The 18302-nt window shown below is 34.5% G+C and overlaps 1 protein-coding gene across 1 annotated transcript in view; it reads right to left on the reverse strand.

Moving 5' to 3' along the window:
- Window positions 1–18302, reverse strand: part of CPEB3 (cytoplasmic polyadenylation element binding protein 3) — a 99782-nt gene that overhangs the window by 72091 nt on the left and 9389 nt on the right. The gene's annotated exons all lie outside the window — the stretch shown is intronic.

Below are 18302 nucleotides of genomic sequence, written 5' to 3' on the forward strand. Positions count from 1 at the left end.
TGGGGAACGGCTAAAATTCTTATGGCTTAAACAACTTTCCTATCAATGCAAACTTCTTCACTGTGGTCACTGCTGTGTTTCATTCTTCTGTGCCTGACATAAGCCTGGATTTGGCTGCACAGGATTGCTAAGCCTCGCCAACTAAAGCTGAAGTCAATGGAAGCACAGCTTTGAATAAATACAGGGTAAACCACCAGCACTGTTTTAAACTGGGCTTGCTCACTCTGTTCTAGCACCTGCAGCAGGGGTTATTACTAAGAACACACAAGGAAAACAAGTTTGTCTCTTGTTTTGCCAGTATCCCAATCCAAAGGAGCAAGAACAGCAACTGCAAAAAAAGTATTATGAAGTTCGGCTTGGGACATGCTCAATCTGCCATGATGGTGCACATGAATAATCACATACAGCAAGCTCTAAATACTCACTAAGCAGTCTTTAGCTCCTAACAGCTTCAGCTGTGATGCAATCCCACTTGCATTCTCAGTAAAGTTAAAAAAAAAAAATCTTTAAAAAGATAGGAAAACTGAGGAATATGGTCACATGATAAAGTAAAATGATCGCTTTGCAAAAGAATAAAAAAACCCCTGTAAATAGCAAGTGTCACTTCCTTTGCAGCTTGGTGCTGGAATGCTGCCAATAACAACATGACTGACAACACAGATGCATGCAGAACTAGAATAACAGAAATTTCAGTAATTTTTTCCTTATACTCGATTTCATTAAAATGTAAAATAAAATATAAAATAAAACAAAACAAATAAGAAGGCATAAAATGTAGGTAGGAGGGAAATATAGAGTCAATTTGTCTATGTCAATGATAAAGAACATTGCAGCAGAGCTACTAGTATTAAGTCTTAATGGAATTTTATTTCCATTCCACTTTCTTTTTTGATCTTTCCAGTTAATTTTGGATAGTATTAAACTAAGGCAGATTTATTATGTTCCTTTACTGGAACAAAAAGGGGAATGTTTTCTTATGCTATTATTGCTTTTGGAATGCCCACAGAAGAAACACATCAACTTTACATACAGTTGTCTTTTCTCACTACCAACTGTAGCGCATTTTACTTTCATAGCTGTCCAGAAGTTCGCTGGGCAAAAGGTGAATTTTTTTAAGCTTGTTCCAAAAGTTTCTGAGAAAAATAAGGAAGTTTAATACAAATATAAAACAATTTCTAATTGTACACAGGTTATGGAAGCATTTCCATGTAATTTGAAAAATAACATTTCAGAACTCTAGTTAATGATATTTAATCATCTTGTCTGTGTTATGAAAACATTTATAGCTAACATGCAAGAACTCAGGTCGAATCCAAAAGCCTTGAAAACCTGACCTACTCAAGCAATTTTTCCGCGAAGAAAGGTAAAGGTTGTATTCAAACTTTACCCCCTTATAAAGTCTGAGTTCTAAAATGTTACAAGAAAACTAAAATATTTCAGTGAAATGTTTGCAATTTTTATTTCCGAATGAACTAAAAAGCACAGAAATAGGAAGAGATACAACAGGCATTATATAGAATTACAAAAACTAATATAAATTATATTATTCAATTTAAAGGACATTTTACTTTGCAGTTGAGATTCCTTTTTGTACACACTTAATACACGGTCAAAATAAATATAAAAATGTTCAGGCTTTATAGCCATAAGACTTGGCATGATAATCACTTAAACAGAATACCCTGACAAGTTACTGAATATTCAGTATTTGCTTGCAAACTGCGGGGAAGAAAGTAATAGAATTTACCCTGCCTTTTCCTAAATAGAGGCGGTAGCTACAGGGCAGACGGAGAGGAATACATTAACTGTTTCCCTGGTTTAGGCAATTCATGTTTTGGAGTTGCAGGGAACAAACCACTATACGGCTCCACTGGATACAAACTATATATGTATCTCTTGTTCTATATTATATTGTTCATTTTTTCATCAGAGCCTTACTAAGCAATAGCCTACTTACTGTGTTCTTTGAAGCACCCTTAGCTGTTCTTCCAACACAGACTTTTATAATACGCCAAGCACACTACTTACATAATCACTAGTGTTATTTCTCTACCTCAGATTCAAAGACAGTAAAGCACTTAGTTAAGTGCTTAAATCACCTAACCTAATGCTTCAATAGGGAACACTGTTTATTACCAGCAAACATAAATATAACACACTTAATATTTCAAACATCTTCCTTTTGCCGTGAAAACAATTAGACAATGTGTTTAAAGACCCCAAACAAACAAAAACTCTGCAACAACCAAAAAATCAAAAGATTCTACAAAACAGCTATTATTCTTACACCCATTACACTACTGTAGGGAATGATCTGCAGACATTACAACTGACTGAGCACTCACTGACAGGGTTTATGTTTAGTCATATTTCGTTCAATGTGATGCTTTAGATAAAAATCTGCTCATCAGTCCTGTGGCTGAATGCATCTCAAAAAGCTGATGTATCCACTTTCTATTATAGTTACTGATTCCAGTAACAAATGGTTCTAACACTTGTAAAATACAGGATTAAAGTAGTTACACCCAAGATGATCATCAATTCACAAAAACAAGCAAGTGGAAAAAAAAAGATGTCAGCAGTAGAATTTACAAGGCCATTCATTATACCCTTGAGCTATTAAAATGACATAATTAAACTGGTTCATTGGCCTGCTGTGCAAGAGTTCAATGCTGGTAAGTTACCTTTGGGCTTCTACCACGCTGTTCAGTAGAATGATGCCTGTGTTCCATAGCAAGGAAAAACTAACATTGACCTAAGAACACCTTTGCACGAGTTAAATGCAAACCTCATATCATAAGATGAAAGCACTACGAAGATGCAAAGACTGCAAACAGAGGAGAAGGGAGTTTTGGGAATGCTACAGCATGAAAGGATCTGAATGATCACGCTTCACAGTCTGGACCACATGATGTAAAAGACAGTAGAGACATACTGTATAAAGAAGCTATTGTCTCAGAAAGATTTACAATAGGAACAGTCTGTCTCATGATATTATAGGATAGTGAGACAAAATGGGAGATAGAAAAGCATACAAATAATAACTGTCAAACAGATGTCTGATCACCATTGCCTAGAAGCTTCATTTACTGTAGCCACCACAGTAAATGAATCTCAAGGATTTCTCTTAAACAGAAACAGTGGTTTGTGTATGGTTACTGATCATCAGTAATGTGGGATATCTTGGTAAGGTTTAAAAAAAAAAAAGTGTCACTGAAATGTTTAAGCCTTGTGACAAACAAAATATTGTCTCTCACCCAAACTCGTTGTGCTTTTAAGAACAATGCAACTAAAAGAATATCTAACTGGCATATTTCAAGTCAGGCTCCTGTTCCATTTCTGTTGTGCTCAGGAAATAGTGCCTCCTGAGCAAAAAAACTTCTAGGTCCCAGAACTCCAGACAGATATTTCAACAAAAAAGGGGTAAGACATTTCATCTGTTCATACAGGACAAGACCCTCACCTGTTGGTTTGGAGAACTACCCTTAGAGAGGACAGTAATTTTGCCATTTCAATGCCAATATGGCCCTTTATTTCCAAAAGGAAACCAAGAAAATGTTAAGTATAGTGGGAATAGTGGTTCAGTAAGGGCAGGGGGGGGTGTCATTTACCAATATTTACGCACAGGCCTAAACCAGGCCACAAACACTCTCTGAAATTCACAACAAATTGAAAAACAGCTCCCAGAGAAGACAGAGGTGACCTTTCCAGTGTGATGTCACTTTGCATCCAGCAGGATTTAACCTATTAGCTGCCATATACTTTTAATTACTAACATTACTCGTGTAATTTGTCCAAGTCCTAACTTTATATTATTACAACATGATTAATATGCATGACAAACTGTGGCACAAGAATTTAAAACCTGCTTTAAAGAGGTACACACAAAAATCGACTCTGCCACCTTCTTCCTAATGAGAATTGAGAATAGTTAGGCAGCAAATGTTCTCCATCCCGGGACTTTATCGATGACATAATCTATCATAGAATCCCAAGCTGTCATAGTCACTTTCTCATAACAGGCACTCTCAGGCTGTGCACCTACTTCTAAACATGAGTTGAGGACTCCTGTATAGGCACTGGGATACAAGGCAATCCTTTTCCAAAAGTGTCATTATGTTAGAAATTTTAATTTAAGAATATTTGCTATTAACTATTTGATCAGCTTCAAAGTTACCACAGCCTGCATATATGCAACTGAACAGGTGGGAAACAGCAGAAAGTAGCAATCCAAAGACCACTCATAGCATCAAGCTCCACTTAGAGGAAGGAAGGGCAGAAGGGGAGGAAGAAAAAAATCCCAGCCCAAAAGTATGTTTTAATTAGAAGCAAACTCTTCAAATCAATCATATGCAAGCAATTCCATTTCAGATCAAATTTTGTAAACAAAGAAGGAATTTTTCCGGTTGCAAGTACTGAATCATCCCCTGTATGAAAAAAATTCAGTTTAATAACAAATTCAAAATATATTAAATATATTATTTCATATAATAAATATATTAAAATAGTAACTGAATCACACTATGCATACTTGCATCTTTTATTACCTAAGGGGCTTAAAGGCATACAGGATATGAGGAAAAGAACAACTGTCTCATGTACAAGGTGCCTGAATACTTATGTTAAACCCCTGAAAAACAACCGGAAGAGATATTTCTTCCTCTTAGAAGAGAAGAAGCCATAAGCATTTTTGTGTTGTCAGTTAGGGGTTACGCATTCGAATTACTGCTGCACATTTGGATTTAATGAATTAAAATAATTCAGAAATCACATACAAGATATAGAAGTACATGTATGAACAGGCAATTAACCAAAAGGAAATCTTTATGTTAACTCCTCACAGAAATTGGAAAAGATACTCACAGGAGCAAGAAAAACGGTTTCCTTTTACATTGTAAGAGCTAAACTGATTTAGCTCCTGGCAAATTAGTAAAGTTTGTTCCAGACAGGGAAAATGTCTTGAGATAAAAGCCTACCTGATTTGCAACAGAATTTTCCTTTTTTGTACAAAGTAATAAAGATTGACAGGCACCTTAAGAAATGTTGCTATAAGGAAAGAACCAGGATGTTCAGCCACTTAAGTGCATTCAGGGAAACCGTAACAAGTTCAGCATGAATACCTTGGACAACAAACGTCTAGGAGAAAGTCTAGCAAGACTGATAAAAGACTTAAACACAAATGTACCAGAAGAAGTCAGGAGAAAATAATGTAGCCCCCATAATCAGTCTTCACATACAGAGGGGAAAATCAGGTAAACAAGGGTAAACATCAGGTAAACAGTAAGAGACAAAGCAACATTATCTATCTGATTCAATAATAGACATCAGGTGCATGTGAACGCTGTCATCAAAAGGAGCCAGAGTTGACAAGGCACAGTTAGTGGAACAACTAAAGCTAGTCCAAGTAAGAATGTCAGTACTGTGTATACCTGACCAGCAAAATAAAAATGAAAGAACTGCAATAACTGAAGCAGGATATGAAACTATAGATGACAAACACTGTTTCTAGCTTTTATGACTGAAATTCAAGGACGTCTTCTCTTTAAGAAATAACAAGCAGAGATAATGTAGCATCATATGTTAATGATGCATTATCCTGGAAAGTATGATTTCTGGTTCTTGAAAGAATATGATATGGCTGATCTAACAAGGACTTCAATATAGCATTTCACATGGTGCTAGAAGCAAAGTAACTACATAAATGGGGGAAAAAATGGTAATTAGTGCAACTGAGGTAAGAAAGAAAATGACAAAAAGGGAAAGAAGTGATAGTGCTAAACAGAGAAATCTGCTAAAGAAAAGTAACTAATGGAGTTTCTTAAAGACAAATCTTGAGATCAATTTTATCAATAATGTTGGTTATTAAAGTAGGAACACGCTAATAATATTTATAAGATATCATCAATACAGAGATCAGCTCATCATGCAGAAAGCATTGAATTAATTTGAAGAACTGCAGCAAAGCAGGATGATATTTAATAGCACTAACTACAAGGTCATGACCTCAAGGACTCAATTTTCACTATAAACTGGGACTTCATCAACCAAAAGGACACAGAAAGAAGACGGACAAGAGTTTATTAGTTAATTTCTGGACAATTATAAACCATGAGTAAAATGTTAAGTGTGAAAAGGTAAACAAAATCACAGTGTATGAATGTATGAAAAATTCTAGTAGGGTTGCATTTTGCATCTATCCATATCTCTATTCATGAAAAAAAAAGCTATTTTCATTGTATTTCTTCTTTTAAATTATTCTCCTTCCTCTACACGCCCAACAGAGCCAATGACTGAGCTGTATTTTGAAACATTGAGCAGTTCATGTTTATATTCAAACAAGGCTACTATGTAAGCAAAATAGCAAGAAAACTTTCCAGTTTCTCTAGAAAGGGAAGCCTTCCAAACAAACTGTAAAATCTACTACAACCCATTTTCAAGTAGTTTTAAATGGCACACACGATGTCAGTTACTTCTCCCTTGCCTGACAAGAAAAAATTGTTATATAAGTAATCTACTATTTGTACTTTGAGAAATCATGTCAGAATACCGTGTTCCTGTTTAGACAAGGGAGGTTAAGACTGCCTGCAGAAGCTTGCATCAAAACATTACTTGTAAACTCTGCTGACAATTATGGTTGATTTTATTACTCAGAAGTCACACGTACAGCTTCATTTATTAGCAGCCAAAAGTAGCAGGAGCCACCAAGCTGAAATGTCAAACCCAGCCTAAAGTTTGCAAGATTTTATTTGCAGAAATTCTCAGCCACAGACAGTGAACAGGTATATTGTCATCTTGGATTACCACATATGAAAACACCACAATTTCACTTTCATTTTATATTATATCCTACTTTTTCTTATCCCTGATTTCTGTTTCCTCCACTCTCTTGTTCCGCCTTAGTCTTCCTACTGAACAGTCAGCTGCTGCTTAGGGCTTTGTGAGTTTTAAGCCCTTTCTGTTACTGTGAGAGGTTTCACTGTTTTCAATTTTTTTTTTTTTTAATGACACAGGAATAAACAATATGATCCTAGAAAGAATACATGAGTAAGAGAATTATTTAATGAGATGAAATATTAGGTCAGACTGTTACGGTAATCGTAATTTAAAACTAAAAGGTACCCTTACAAGTAGTTTAAAGAAAATTTCAAAACCACAAAGTATGTTATAAACATTTGGCAGACTTGGTTATTATACATCTTAATGGTTACTAAGCACATCAATAGATGGTATTAGATTTGGTTACAAGCCATCTGTTAATGTGCTGGATCCTAACAATCAGTTAGTACATTAATAATTTATTAACCCTTTACAAATGTACAGTTACTGTAAAGGTCATGTAGTAAATGGTAGTAACACTAGCTACCTACATGTTAATTCATTAATGCTTTTAACAAGTCTCCTTCACAAAGTAAAATACTGCATTAAAGGATCTGCCGAAAAAAAGCTCTGAGCAGTACTCTGGAAAACACTTCCTTGTGAGACCACAGGGAACATGAGAGTTTAATATATTAGATTTAAGGTTTCTGAAGTATGATCTGTTGACTGCTGTAAGGTCATATAACATTTCATGATTGTCTATCACATGCTGCTACTTCTCTACCTTATTTCCAGCTGCTTAACACATGATAAACTTCACAGAGAAGTTTAGATTTCTGTCTTTTACGTTCTAGGTTTCTGCCTGATAAACTAAGCAGATACAAGCTCTCTTGGACCTCAATCAATGCACCACCAGTAATATACAAACAAGAACTGAAAAGAAGAGCTTGTCATACCTGCATGAGAGATTTAGAAAAAAGTATTACTGAACATGCGAAAAATGCATTATTTGAACTAAAGCACAAGTACTTTCTTATAAATAAGGGTTAAATTTTCCAGTCACATTTTTTCAACTTAACACTGCCTTTTTAAAACTTAATTGTATGGTCTGGAAAGATTGATTTTTTTTTTTAATTTTTTTTGATTAATAGGAAAGAAATAGAAAAATTTGAAAGTCAGAAACAGAAAAGAGAAAAAGAATGACTGGATGGTTATGTCAGTGGAAGGCAGGCTTGAAAAACTGAGATGATCTAACATTTAATAGAGCATCTTGCAATGCATTGTTCTTAGATACTCTAATTTAATAAAGCAACTTTGTAAGCCAAATGAAACATAATTATTTTTAAAAAATACTATTTTAAATATCATCAGAAAAAGCAATTGTACAAACAGGGCATAAAAAATAAATCTAAAATTCCATAAAAGAACACCATCCCGGGTGAAAGTAAAAATGTATGTATAAAGGATAACACTCAGCATAGCTGAGCTGAGAAGATGGTCCAACGATACCTGGCACAAGCTCTAAAACTATTCACCCATTTCATGCCTTTTTTTGTTTAAAATGCTTTCAGGGTAAGAATTGTTCGTTACATACACTGTATGATGTGTAACTAAAATTAAATGGCATTTCACAGTCAGATGCCAGTGAGAAAGTTTTAGTAAATCATGATGGTTACTGATTTTACCAGCAAAGTAAAATCTGGAAACAAAAAACTGTCAACTTGGTTTTAATTTTTTATTTATTTGTTTTTTTAAATAAGGATAGAGGCAGAAGAAATCTGAGGTTAGTGGAAGAGATAAGCAAGTAAGTTTAAGATTGAAGAAACATCCAGGAGACCTTTTAGGATGTTAAGAAAGACTTCGTAAAAAGTGAAAACCCTAAAATTCACACTTCAACACACACACCCCCCACTGTAGCGAGGATTTAGAATATAAACATAAATACATAAACACTGCTTTTTTTCATTATGACCATGTAAAAGACTAAAGCACAACCACTAAAAACTTTTAAAATTACAGAAATAACTGGTAAAAAAAAATCTGAAAAATAACAAAAAAATGAAGAAAAATATAATTAGTTTGGTGGTTCTAGTTCCTGTTCTTAAATTTAGTCCATCCACACATACAGTGTAAATAAATTAGACAGTAGTGATAATGTAGTAGTATTGACAGTATAGTGATGATTTAAACTTCATCCTTCAAAATCAAGTCAAAATCACTGGGTTGGCCTTTTTAATTCTTATCAGGTAAAAATTACATAATCATTCAAGACAATATGGCAACTCCTTCCTTTTCTCCCCCCCCCCCCCCCCCCCACCCCGTGCCTCATCTGATAACTAACAAACAGCAGCAGTAAAAGCCTAAAGCATTTCCACTGCTTCAAGCAGAATGAAGCAGCAGCTTCCAAGGAGGAATTCTGAATTTTCATTTTATTTTAAAACACTTGAATGGTAAAATATTCTTTTGGATTCAAGTGTTTTAAAATAAAATGTTTGTTATGTTTTATTTTTAGCAACTTTCAAAAGAAACCATAATTCGAAAGACTTCCTTTAGGAAATAAATCTTACTCACAAAAAAAGCCTTCACCACTGAGAGCAAAACCAAGAAAGCTTCAGTGGGTGATTTTCTTTGTTTTGAAGAGCCATTCTTATATATAGAAGAGATTAATTCAGAAACATAATACATTATAGATAGCATCACTTTCTAAAGTTGCCTGACATTTCTCATAAAAGGTCAGCTTTAAGTTGCTTACAGTGTTGCCAAAAATAACTTTTTAGGGTGAATCTTTTTAAGATGAGCACCTCTTGCAATAATTCTTCCATGTAGGAAAGATGAATTTCACCAGAACATCCACTTACTATTATGACACAAGAGAAAATTATATCTATAAAAAATGTCCACGTTAAAGACACAATGCTTTTCTCATTTTATGTCAGAAGCGGTTTTCTGTCAGTCTGTGTGAAAATCCATCCCAAGTCACACATTCTGGAAGCTGGGTGCGGGGACGGGGAAAAAAAATCAGTTCAGCATGTTCAGACTAAGTTATCATTTGGTTAAGATTTCTGAATTTCTAAAATTTAGAACTTCTAGCTAGTATTTCTGAAAACTCCATTTTCCCTGAATTTGTTTAAACCTACTTAAACCCCCTCATGCTATTCAGTTTGCACAGCAGTAATTCCCCCAGAGTAAGAGAACACAATTCAGCTTATGATTACAAGGGTTTATTGGGCCTTCCCCTGTAACTTGAAGCTTTGACATAGAAAGCGGAACAGGGAAGGCCAACTCAAATGAGAAGCCTCCGTTAAAAAGGGCATCAAAAAGCAGGAACAGAAAGAAGTCGAAGAAGGGAAGTTTGAAAGGAGTGGAGTTGAACAGTTCAAGGCTGGATGAAACAAAAAAAAAGGGGCCATGCCCACAAAATCACACTTCACCCAAAACTGAAACCCATTGATAGTATGAGCTCTGTACACATTACTTCCATTAACTTTGTTAAACCAAGAACAACCTGTAGAGTTGATCAAAAGATTCCAACTTGGCTGATGAATCATGTGAAGGTCATCCATCCTAACATGTTACAGAATCTGTTTTGCTTAAGTATTTTACTTAAGCTCTAGGAATTTAAAAGAAATCTGCAATTCTTGCAAATTTTGCAAAGCCATACACAAAAAAAAGTTAGGAAGTGCAGGAGGTAGACTGCCTGTGCAATTTAAATTCTACCATTTTGCATTAATAAACCATAGCTAAGTTTCAAAACCATTTTTCTGACAAAACTCTATCTCATCCAGTGCCCATCAGTGATGTTTTTGAATAATTAAGAGGTTGTTTGTTTATAGAAGTTTTATGTTGTTTCTTGCAGAATTTGGAAGATGTACAGAGAATGACATAGACAGTTGAAGGAAAAGAAAAGTGGGTCTCAATTAAGGAAATCAAATATTTTTCTTCTTTTCTCTTCCCTGATGTAAAGTTCTTAATTCCTGAATAACTGGTATGTAACTTAAACTTTTCACAAGTGACAATTTGTCTTCTTCACTTTTTGGTGCCTAATTTGAGATTCACACAAACAGCAAACTTAGGGACAGTCAATAGATGTTCTGTTTTCAAAGAGCTATATATGCTAAATATTTCAGGAAAAAACCCAACTTTTTAGTCTTCTAAGATTGAATATTGAAAAGAAAATTATTTCCCCAAACTCTGTGCCTCTTATTTACATCTGTAGAACGGAGATGACACCATCCCTTCTCCTAACGGTGTTGTGACAAAGCAGATCAATATCTATGCTGATCAGCACAGTGCTCCTCTTCTATAAGATCTTAGAAAAATTGACAATTTTATCTCTGGGATGAGTTTGAAAAGCATGCAATAAAAAGACAAAGCTACATTACACGATGCTACTGGGAACTTGTAGGAAAAGACAGAATCATATAATTGAAACTTATGAAAATGAAAATGTTGACCAAGTCTGACGATACACACGTAAAGTTTCTGCGACATTTCACAACTTGCATTTTTTAAATTCTAAAATTTATAAGTAATAATGAAAAGATTACACAAATGAAGATCTATTTCTATATACAAAACCAGTACATTCATCTAGCTACTGAGACACCTGCTTATTATTGGTATGTACAATATTCTAATAATCGCTTAAAAGCAATGCTTTTGCACTTCTTGTAAATTTCTACTAAATGAAACAGGGAAAAATTTAATAAAGAAGAAATAATGAAACAAAACATGATAATGGTACCCTAAATTGAGTTACAGAATGTATAAAATGTCACAATAGCCTAAAAACTGAAAAGTCTAAACATGCTCTGACATACTTGTTAGAAAATGAGAATGGAAAACTATTACATTTCAACTCGCACAGTCACTGAAAAAATAGGTTTAGTTTAAGTATGAAAAAGAGGCAAATTATCTCAATAACAGCAAAACCTATTTTGTCAATGTAGTTCTAAAGCAGGTGTTACTGAAAATTAGTAACAATTGTTTTTTAGAGAAAATGAACTGCTTATACATACACAGATATAGATTATAGATGTACATACATATATATTTTGTGTATATTTATACACAAAATGCTACTATTACTAGGAATGGAAAATTTGCCTAAAGCTTTGAAATATGCATAGTTTACTTCTCTCATACTACATGTTCCACTTACTCTTGTTGCTGGCTAGAGGGTGAAAAAAAATAAATCTCTAAACCCATATGGACATTTAGGAAGTTCCCCTATAAAATGGAACTTATTAGCTCACATAGCACCAGAAAGAATCCAAAGGGAAATTTAGCTGACCTTATGCTGAGTAAATAGGAATTAGAAAACTCTGTTTCCTGCCCTTTCTGAAATTTTATTTCCACCCCACCATACCAAACAAGCAAGTTGAGATGAGAAATGGTAAGAACTACTTCAGGCAGCATCTTGCAAAACTAAGTACTTAACTGGGCTTGCAATAGGCTAGAAGGGCACAACAATCTGATTACCCGTGAGAGAAAGCAATAACTTCCACCTACTTCTATTGTTCCTCCCATTTGAAGATGATATGGAATTTCTTTACCTAGCTTTTGATATCTTCTGACAATAAACCCACTATTTTTCTGAAGACACGGAATACGAGCAAACAATCCTCTTTCATGCCTAAAGAATATGGTGCTCCATTTTCAGCAGTTAATTGCAACAAACAATTATACATGAAAAGCTTTCAATATTGATTTCTGGGAGTTGAGAAGACAGAGTGGGGGAAATAGGGAAAAGAAAGAGAAGAGAGATGCTTTTTCTGTCTAAAGTCTGCTAACTGCCATTGTGCTAAAGGTCTTGAACTGATCCTTTTCCTTAAATAACATATTACATGTTACTATGATAAAAGCAAAAGCAAAAGCAAAGCAGCGTGCTTATTTTAGGAAAAACAGTGAAGTTTGTAAAGGCCTTTATTTCCTGTGGGAGTTTATGCCACAATTTGGAGTAATGTTTTGATTTAATTTCTAGGACAAGCATCTTTTATTTATGAATACTATTTTCAAACTTGTAACACTATCTCAAGTGATCAGTAGGGAAAAGAAAAACAAACAAAGGCCAGAGAGCCTTAGAGCCTCTCTCAAAGGTCATCACCGGATAGTTTTGGTATGATGTTTTTCTCTTCAGCCTAACTTAGAAGTTTTTGAAAGCACAGTAGTCTACCCAGTCCAAGCAAAATCAGATGTATACAGTTTAAGATCACTATATAACTTCAAACTAAGCAGCGCTATCTTTTAGCTTCCCTTTGGTACGCTTCAGCCAGGAATCACTCATGAGTGACCTTAATAAAAGGGGAGCTATTTCACCAACTTCTAAGAAATGGTGAAATTCTTAGTGAAATTCTTAGAATAACATTTGTTCATCATCCACTCAGCAAACTCTAATTTTCTTCTTGAATATCCCCTGGAACAGGAAAACATTACTTTTCCAGGTCTCTATTCCTCTTACATTCAATTCACAAGGGCAGCCTCTAAGTAAAAAAATGAAAACTGGGGAAGATGATCCAAGAAGGGAAATAGCAAAATTGCCATGCCCTTCACCTTCCCTTCTACCCTACCTCCCAAAGGAAAGACAGGTAATTCCTTTATCAAATCTTTAAGACAAAATTACTGATTCATTGTTCTATATTAATACCTTTGATGTTTTTAAGGAAGTCCTGCCTATATGTGGAGTTGCTCAGAATATCAACTGCATACTGAACTCACACCTTTGCTCTACCTTCACTAACTTTGAGGGCTTACTTATGCTTCCATTGGTTACTTAAAATCAAGACAATAATCAATAAGTAATTAGTGCTCAAATCATCATACTTTAAATATGAAAGTCATGTGCTTTTTCTTTTGTACTGTTACTGTATTTTAATTAATTTGAAAACGCAGACATTTAGAACTCAATCAAATTTAAAATCTAACAAAAATTGTAAAATACTTCACAACTACTAAGGCTAGAATGTCATGTATTGCTTGTATCTGTTACACTGGAAGACTACTGAGATACCATGACATGCGTTCTCACATTTTAATATGCAGAATCAGCCTACTTATTGTGCTAGTTAATAGTAACAACAGAAGCATGTAAAAAAGGAGGAGAAAAAAAAGTGGACTAAGTTACTTCCACAACAACTAGGTCCTTTTCTTTTTTTGTTCATAAAGTTGCAGGCTGCCAGTACTTGTGTGTCATCATGTAAGAAAAATTATAGATTAGACTACGTGTTAAGACACCAGTAATGCTACTAAGTATGGTTACCTACTAAACTGTCAAGAAGCCAGAGCTCAGAATGTCGAATTTAGAATAAAGAAATACGGTGTTTTAAAAATTAATCTTTAAATAGACTTATTGCATACAACTATTTCTGGTCGGAAAAAAAAAAATCTAGATTTAAACAAAGACTTTAAAATGACAGTTGCCATAGTGTATTAGCCTGTAAAACTCCTTTACTCATAAATATAAAACTGTATTTGTTACACTCATGAATGTTCCAATACTTGAACTCATTTTAATTCAGTCATCATTTTTAATACACACACACATATATGCTAATATGCATTTCAGGTTACTATAGTGTTAAGAAACGGAACTATGACAAAGAAGCTACAGCCAATTCATTGCCTGCGAAGAAGTTAGCACAAACATTATAAAACTGAAGTTAATAGTGTATTTAACATTCTTTTCCCTAGGACTTGCAGACAAAAATTACTCTGCATTAGTTTACTGCATACGTGTGTATATTTGTATGTAAGTGTGTGTATGTACATGATTTATTTTGAATATCAATCTGTATTGGCATGGAGAAAGCTAAGTATGGGCTAATATCACAGGCCTGAAGAACTTCAAATGTTTAAAGGAAGCAGCTTCTTAAGGAGCTGTCTATTAATCATCTACCAAAAGTCACACTGGAATTATAAACATCATACAGTGGCCATTCCCTTGCCCTTCATTTCACTCAACAAACAACTACAGGGTGTTTAGTACAACACATGACAAAGTACTTGTGCCTGCTAATGTATTACTAATTAGTATATCTATATCTAAATGTATAAATATATATTCATACCAACATATATTTATGTATATATACTTATATTTACACAAACTTGCTGCATGTTTGGATTTGCTTTTTGTTTAAGTATGAAATATTGAAGTTATATATAATTTCTAAATTTAGCTTATAATGTTATCTGGGTCCAGACTAATTCCTATTGAAATCAATGAAGAAAAAACCAAACACCAAACCCCCCCTTAAAACCTCAGCCTCCCTGCAAAGGATAGCACGTTAAAACTATCTTTATCCACAATAAATACCATCTTATTTATTTCTGCCAGAGAAGTATTTATCAGTAAAGCTGCCAAGAATGACTTGATGTATGCCACAATCTTCAGAGCACCAAGTTCCTATGCATTTTTTAAATCTAAAACTTGCAATTGTGCATTTTTTATTGTTTCTAAAGAACATTACTCAGAAAGCAGCAAAACTTGAACAATTTCTGGGAAATTGTTATAGTGGTGTTGCTATTAATCATCCACGGGGCAGACTTCCTTAATTAGCATACTGGTCTCCAAACATTTAATTCCTTCTCTATCTTCTCCACTGTAAAGAGAATTTCTTATCCATGCTTCCAAGGGTCTATTTCAGGCACTATCAATCCTCCTAACCCCACAAGCTGTGTCCCAATATCTTCATATGGCCAAAAGAAATACGCTATTTACCTGAGAGAAGTGAAGAAGAGAATTCTGGGAGCAGCTCAGAAACACGAGATGACAATAACTCTCTTCAAGCCCCACCACTCTGCTGTAAAAAGGAACTGAACCGTTGCCCAGGTCCCAGGGACAATCACTTAATGTCAGCCTCAAATGCCAGAAATGGGGATCACCTAGCATAATGGCACAACACTATTGCTTGTCACATGACAATCACAATAGAGGACCTTCACCTGAACCACCCAGAAGCTGAAGAATATTCAGAAGAACAAGCTGGCCACATTTCTGCATTTCGTGTCTGGCCTTGTTCCACATCTATTCCTGTGATCTTATCTCCAGCTCTTATTTGCTATGTTACATTTCATTCCAGACTGACTGCTTCTTTTCTTTTCCCTTTCAACGATCAGCTTTGTATCTTCAAATTTTTTTTTACAGTGCAATCAATTTTCCCCAGTAAGTATATGAAAACAGTCTCCTTCAAAGCATTTTTAGTTGCCTCTCAACACCAATCACAAGGCAGATGCCAACAGAATTCCTACCAATTGATATTGTAAACGTTCAGATATGTTCCGCAGCACAACTCCTTGGGCAGATGCTGATTGGTTTTGACATACAAGGTGCACTAATGTATTACTCAAATTCAGAGATGAAGACATCTAGCATGTTGCTTTATATACACATGTTCTTAAGAGAAACATTTTCAAATTCAACATTTTTTCCTAGAACTAGATATATCAGTAGCTGAGTATCAGCTGTCTTCAAATATTACAGACTCAATGTACAGACAAACCTTGATTATAGAAGTTTTCTGCTTAAAATTTTTGATCGCTGCAAAGACCTGAATTAAAAAATAGGTATCATCGATGTTAATTCAACCAGTAAACATATTAATATTTTTCTTTTTACTTAGAACATCTTGAGCTTCGTATCTTATTAAGGAATTAATTAAATATAAACCACAAATTTTAAAAAGTCTTATAATCTCAACATAAGAGAAAAGAACGGGTTAGCACAAAGAACTTGCTAATGTGCATTAACCTGTTGCTAGCAAGTTTACTGAAAGGTATTTCTGAAGCAGATCAAAAACGCTCAGTTATGAAGGGTGGCAGATGTACCTGGATAAACCTGCAATAATTACTTGATAGTGCTGACAAGCAGAACTTACTGTGTCAACATATTGCCCAATTTCGGGGGGGGGGGGAGAGAAAAAAACAACCAGAACCCAGGCAGCAAATATTAAACTCTCATATGAATTTGAATTTCATTTTTATCAATGTAACTAAACTCCTAGCGTTAGTATGGTTTCAAGTCTTCTTTGGCAATTTCTTAAGTATAGGAGCAACATTAACCCAGATTACAATCTTGTACGCAAAATTCAGCAGTTTGTGTTAAAAAGAGCCTAATAGGAAAAAAAAATACAAGTTTTCTGAGTCTCTGAAATCAGACTGTTATTCCAGCTGGTGCTGAGAGTACTCTAAGTATTTGCTTTCAGTTGAACAGGAAAATACCAGGTTAAATTCACAGAGAAGAAAACAAGTTTCCAAATTTACATATTGGCTAATACCTTAGCTTTTCAAAACCTTAATTTTAAAATCAAAGGAACTTTTCTTTAAAAATATTTATCTACTTTTTTTCCTAGTGATGACTAAATACCTGCTAGTTTAATTTGTGACAATTTACAGTCACAATAATAAAGTTGTGTATTCATTAAAGATGTATCTCACCGACCAAACTACAGAAATAAGACCATTTACTGTTGTTTTCCCTACTAATTCAAATTTACCTGAATTTGTAATGTCTTACACATAGACAATTTAAATAAAAGAATAATTGTAAATTGAAACACATTTCCTACTCCTAAAAAATTACTGGGAGCTATATTCATTAGCTTTTGTGTTGCTGTGCTCATGCAACATAGTAGTTTCACCAGGCATATTGTGTCTAAAGTATAATCTTTCTCCCAACTTCAGTGCTACAGAGACATTGACCAGCAGTTCACCAGACGCCACTCCGCCTTCATTTAGGGTAGCCAATAAAAAATTAGCAACTCTCCCTTTAAACAGAATGAAGCAGCAAAATGAAATTTCAGGGCTGACTATAAGGTGCCTTCTTTGAATGGTACTGGAAAGTGCTTAGGAATGCATATATTTTACTTCAACAATCTCTTTAAGTAATGGGGGGGTTGGTTGGTTGGTTGGGGTTTTTTTACTTTGTCTCTAATACTAAGTGTCAATCTAGATGCTATTCCTACCATACTGATAAGTTAAAAATGTTTGAGAGTTCGGACTTCGTTGAGAAAGCGATTACCTAAAGAGAAAGCATACCTGAATGATTTCACTGTATTTCAAAACAGAAATTTTCAATTTGTCTGAGACTAAAAAAGCTAACCTAGAAGAAATTTGAGATTCACTTCACCTTGTATAGATATAACCACAAGTGCACGCTCTGCTTTTTTCAACTTAAAATGGATTTCACACCATGACAGGTTTCATTCTGCATTAAAATTGCAAATCTTCTATGTGGCCCAGTTTCAGCTGCAATTGATCTGCTTTGTCGTCATAGATAAAAAAAAAAACAGTGAAGGGCACTGCAGCTTTAAATATTTCAGAGCTATGTAGCTAGTAAATAGACTCCATTGCAATATGGCTCTGAAGGTCGTGTCCTATTGTCTCTTTTCCCTGCAAATATTTTGAACAGCATAAAATGGTTTATTTTATACAATACTTCCCTGCCATTTCTAAATCACGTCAATTGTATTAGGCATTTTCTTTCTGGA

The sequence above is a fragment of the Pygoscelis adeliae genome, unplaced genomic scaffold (assembly GCF_000699105.1).
Source record: "Pygoscelis adeliae isolate BGI_AS28 unplaced genomic scaffold, ASM69910v1 Scaffold294, whole genome shotgun sequence".
Lineage (NCBI taxonomy): Eukaryota > Metazoa > Chordata > Aves > Sphenisciformes > Spheniscidae > Pygoscelis > Pygoscelis adeliae.